This window comes from Hyperoodon ampullatus (genome assembly GCF_949752795.1).
Source record: "Hyperoodon ampullatus genome assembly, chromosome: 3".
NCBI classification, from domain to species: Eukaryota; Metazoa; Chordata; class Mammalia; order Artiodactyla; family Ziphiidae; genus Hyperoodon; species Hyperoodon ampullatus.
The window spans coordinates 61,359,114-61,364,714 of NC_136916.1; the positions used below are offsets into that span (position 1 = coordinate 61,359,114).

Here is a 5,601-nt window from a genome sequence, read left to right on the forward strand (position 1 = left end):
GCACGAACCCTTGTCCCCTGCATCGGCAGGCGGACTCTCAACCACTGCGCCACCAGGGAAGCCCTACTCTTTTTTTTATTGCGGTAAAATTCACTTAACAAAATTCACTGTTTTAATCATTTTAAAGTGTGAACCTGCATCAGTCTCTCCGGCCGCCGGGCTCCACCGCTTCTCCGCTGTCCACTTCAGCTTCCTGCCGCCCTCCTGTCTTCTGCATGCCCGGTCCGTCCCCCAGTGGCACTAACGTGGTCTCAGGGCGTTCTCCCAGCAGAGCAGTGGCCGCCGGGGCGGCGAGATCCATGGTCTGGCAGAGGAAAACCGCCAGCTGCGGAGAGGAGCGCAGGCCGCACTACCCGAGCCGGCACCGGGGGGATGTGGCGATTCTAAACAGAGGATTCACCGGGGCTCAAAGTTGGCCCGGTTCCAGTATTGGTTATGAGTCTTCTGTTCGTCGCTTCTGTATTTATGTTGCACATTTGGGGCACGTACACTCGTTCATAGATTCAGCTACATCCATCTATCTGTCATCTGAAGAAGAAAGGAAAAAACCCCAGCACATCTTGGACCAAAAGCATGGTGATTTTCTGTTCATGAGAAAGAAAGTTTTCTGTAAGCTAACTGTTTTACAGGGAACTTAATGAGAATTGATTTTAAGGAATCAATTTTTTTTCTATGGCTCATAAACTTTTTAATTCATAAAAAAAGTGTGAAATTCAGTGGTATTTAGTACAGTTGTGCAACCATTGCCAGAACATTTTATTTATTCTGGCATTTATCCAAATTCCATTTATTCTTCAACACCCAAATCAGAAGTCTACCATGTGCCAGACACTGTGCTGAGAACCCTCACACATGCTGTCTTATTAAATCTTCACAGCAGACCTAGGGAGTTGGAATGTTGTCCCCTTCTAGAAATGAGAACATTGAGACTCAGAGAGGTTTCGTGTCCAGCTAACACTTGGTAACACTAGGATTCTACTGTCGGCTTCCCCTAGAGGCCGGCCTGTGTCTTTCCCATGTCCATCTCCCTAGGGCCTGGTGTGTCACATGGTCTCAGCGTATATTAGTTCCAGTCTCTCCACATGGATTCCAATCAATGACATTAATTGCCCAAGGACTGGATGGGTGCTTGGCTGTTGATAAGAAAGTGCAGTGTTGTTTAGTTTACCCATGCTCAGTATGACAGTGTGAGCAGAGGCTGCATTTGAAGATGTACAGCTGCCCCTGAGAGGGAGGTCAAAAGCCCCTGTTCAGGGGTCAGACCCAAGCTGGACCCCTCGGTCTCCAGTTCTGGGACCGACACGTTGTATTTAGTCAATTGGCCACCAGGAAAGAGCCCAGAGGATCAAGATGGTGACTGGGATGGGGACCGGGATGGGGGAGGGAGGATCTGGAGGGGTAACTGTCTTCAGCCATCTCCAGGCATCTCTAGGGACAGACAACAAGATCTACGTCCAGCAGATCAGAAAGAGAAGGGCCTGCGAGTCAGACTTGGTTCAAAATAACACGTTCCTGTAATAGACTCAGCGACAGTGACCCTCAAAAAAAGAGTGATCAACGATATTGCTTATATGCAGAATGTTAAAAAAATGATACAAATGAACTTATTTACACAACAGAAACAGAGACTTAGAGAATGAATTTATGGTCACCAGGGGGGAAGGGTGGGGGGAGGGATAGTTAGGGAGTTTGGGATTGACATGTACACACTGCTATGTTTAAAATGGATAACCAACAAGGACCTATGTTAAAAAAATTTTTAATTAAATAAATGAGTAAATAAATAAGAGTGATCAGGAACATTTGGGCAGCGAGAAAATTTGAACATGGCCTGTACTTAAGATGATACAACTGAATCCACGTAAAACTTCTTGGATGTGAAGGTGGTGTTTGGTCGGGCAGGAGTACACACTGTGGCAGTCCTAGGGATGAAGGTCACAAGGTCTGCAATTTACTTTCACGTGGGTCATCAGTAAAATTGTGTGTGTGTGCACGTGTATGTGGAGAGAGAGAAAGAATACGTGCAAATAAGGTAAAATGCACTTTGCTGAATATTAGTGAAGGGTATGTAGTATTCGTTATATTATTCTTCTCTGAGGTTTGAGATTTTCTAAAGTAAAAAGTTGGAGAGAATAAAGTACAAAAAGAGGACAGGGGAAGGGAAACTAATATTTTTGTCAGCAGCCAGAGCCAGTCCTGGGTGAAGCTTATCGTCACTGAGGCTGGGAAACCCTAACTTATTGAGCACCTACTATGTGCCAGGTGTCCTCTAGGTCCTTTTACATCATTTAATCTTCAAGATAACACCTTCGAAGCAAACACTTCATTTTGTGGCCATTTTATGGATAAATAAATTGAGATGCAAAGAGAATATAGCTGGGAAAACCAGGTCTCAGCCAGATGAGGAAATATTTTGATCACACAGGTCCTAAGTGGCTGAGGAAGTCGAACACATATCTGTCCAGTCTCAAAGAGTGTGCTTGTTCCTCTGCGTGGCACTGCCTCTCCAGAAGAACTGCATAAACCCATGTGCAAGACAAAAACTCCCTTGAAAACTAACAACCCAGAACTTACTCCTTGAGCACGTAATACACATTACAGCAGATGTTGTTGTTGATTATTGTGGCTTCACAAAGATTCTCATGCTCGGGGTGGAGTGCCCGACAACAGTGGGCAGCACACTTCTATGATATGTACACACACACAGACACACAGACACATACAGAAACACAGAAACACACACAGACACACACAGAAAGACACACAAAGACACACACACAGACACACACAGACACACACATACAGACAGACACACAGAGACACACAAAGACACACAGACACACACACACGCAGACACACACATGCACACACACACATACCACTGCCTCCAGAGAAAATGCTTCAAGGAGACGCCTCTACTTCTCTGTCCTGTTTTCATATGTGGATTCCAAAAATGTGTTCTTCAGAGGCCAGAGTCAACCCTGTTTGGAGGCTGGCCAGGTGGGAGGGGGAACAAGAGCAGCGGGACCCAAAGGATCAAATGTGCTTGAACTTGATACCAGCATCAGCCTCTGCCTCGCTCTACCGGTCAAAGCCAATCACAGGGAAGGGAAATACGCAGATTCCTCCGCCTGCTCCTGCCCTCTGAGCTCTGTCTCCTCAGATCCCAGGCATTCTCCCTCGGGATTCACTGTGCATCACCAGGCTTTGAGCCTCCCCAGTTGTGACAACCGTTCACGCACTCGCTCCTCTGCCTGATGCTCTGCTAGCACTGAATACGCAGTAGCGCAGCCGGAAGACTGCCCTCGGAGCTTACATTCTAAACAAGGATGTAGACAACTTGTGTGTGCCCGGCACGTCAGGCGGTGGTGTGTGTTGGGGCAAACAGCCGAGCTGAGAAGGTGGAGGGGCAGCGGTGGAGACAGGCAGGGGTGCGACTTTAAATAGGATGGTTGGGGCGTGGGAGAAGCCGGCCACGTGGATAGCTGGGTAAGGGTGCCGGGCGAGGAAGCTGCCGGAGTCGAGCCCCCATGGCGCACACAGGGTATTCAGGAACACTGGGGGAGCGGGGCAGCACGGGAGGAGATGAGGTCAGACCCTGGGAGCCAGGGACAGGCTGTGCTTTCACCGTGAGACAGAGGAGAGGCCAGCTGGGGATCTGGGCAGAGGGGGTGACAGGATCCGAGTACGGCCAGCAGCCGGACATGAGCTGCCATTTCTGCCCTTGCAGGAGCTGTGCCCCAGACACGTATTTTCCTGGATTAAACCATGAACCTTGGAGGCAAGCTGAGAAATACCATCTCAATGAAAATGTTGATTTATGAAACTCCACTCAGTACAATGTAACAAGAGCCATAAAGCTCTTCAGCTTTCACTTAATAATTCCATGCCTGGGAATTCATCCTGAGGAGAGAACTTAATAAAACAGTGTTTTCCCAGAGTGTCTTCAATAACAAGTTTTTTCATTTTGTGCTTTCATGTTAATAGTAATCTTTTTTAAATTGGCATGAACATGTCATTGTAAGAGCTGTGTGACTGTAATGAGATTGGACATTCACCTATGCTTAGAAATTTTGCTTTATCTTCACCTTTTAAAAATTATAAATGGCACTGCCATTAAAATAATTGTGCATTAAAAATATATAGGCATGGGGCTTCCCTGGTGGTGCAGTGGTTAAGAATCTGCCTGCCAATGCAGGGGACACGGGTTCCAGCCCTGGTCCGGGAAGATCCCACATGCCGCAGAGCCACTAAGCCCGTGCGCCACAACTACTGAGCCTGAGCTCTAGAGCCCACGAGCCATAACTACTGAAACCACGCGCCACAACTACTGAAGCCCACGTGCCTACAGCCCATGCTCCGCAACAAAAGAAGCCACTGCAACGAGAAGCCCACACACTGCAGCGAAGAGTAGCCCCCGCTCGCCACAACTAGAGAAGGCCCGCGTGCAGCAAGAAAGACCCAACACAGACCAAAAAAACAAAAAAACAAAACAAAAAAATATATATATATATAGGCATGAACCTATACACCACGTCTAGCTGACCACCTTACGGCCCAAGGCCTTTGTTTCCAGCCCTGGAACCAGGTAGTGTTACATTAATTGTCATGGGCGAGCTAATACGTGAAGAATGGAGTTGAATTTAGCAGTAAAAGGTTTATTCATGCCAAGCAAAGGCCAAATTATGTCACAGACTTGCTGTTTGAAGCAAGGATCCACAGTAGGGTGGGTAGACAAGAGTGGTGAGTTACTTGTCATTAATGCCAAACCCAAAAGAATTTCCACCATGCATTTCCACCATGCATCCATGTTGTGAGTGTCAATTGAGTTTCAACAAAGCATTATCTATCTTATCAGTGATGTTGCCTTTAATTCTGTTTGTTCTGAAATAGTGTTTTTACTTAATTGGCAATTTCATTTTGATTATGTAGTTCTGTAAGAGTTATAATCCCTCTACTTAGATTCATTTTTGTAACATTGTAATTAAGTATTATTTAATTCAGCATCCCATGTAAGTGAAACAATTATTTTCCTTTACAAGTTGTCTGAACGTCACTCAGGCATGAGCAACACTGGAATAACCAGCAGCTTGAAGCATCAGACAAATGAAAACAGCTGTTCCAATGCTGATCCACTGATCACCTACTCAGGAAGGGCTGGCTGCTCCTTGGCTGCAGGAAAGGCCTGGGAGAGCTATCAAGGTATCATTACCTGCCCCAGCCTATTCATGAAGGTCCCCAGGTCACCAGGGCTTCTCTACAAGCAGGCCCTGACAGATGGGTCCAGCAAGGATTCAGGAACATTCAGTTCATTTATGCTGGTGGGACCACACTCTGGGGGAAACAACAGGCAGGTCTGGGTCCAGAAAGTTCTCCAGCTTCCAGGCTCAGGGCACCCACCCTTTATCATCACTCAGGCTCTCTCCCAGGTGATCTCAGTCATCATCTTCTAGGCAACCTCCTCCCACCACCTTTCCATCTTCCCTGCTCTCCCAGCAGCAAAAAGTTAACATCCCAGTCTCTTTTGCTCCATCCTGCCTCCATGCCAAATGTCTGCTGAGTGAGACGTCCTCTGGGACCACGTGTGTTTGCCTAAACCTG

General features: G+C 47.1%; 1 pseudogene across 1 annotated transcript; it reads left to right on the forward strand.

Annotated features, from left to right (window-relative positions):
* Positions 1-215: 215 nt before the first annotated feature.
* Positions 216-501, forward strand: LOC307050167 (protein transport protein Sec61 subunit beta-like; annotated as a pseudogene). The gene has a single exon. The product of its transcript is annotated as a protein transport protein Sec61 subunit beta-like (transcript).
* The last annotated feature ends 5,100 nt before the right edge of the window (positions 502-5,601 follow it).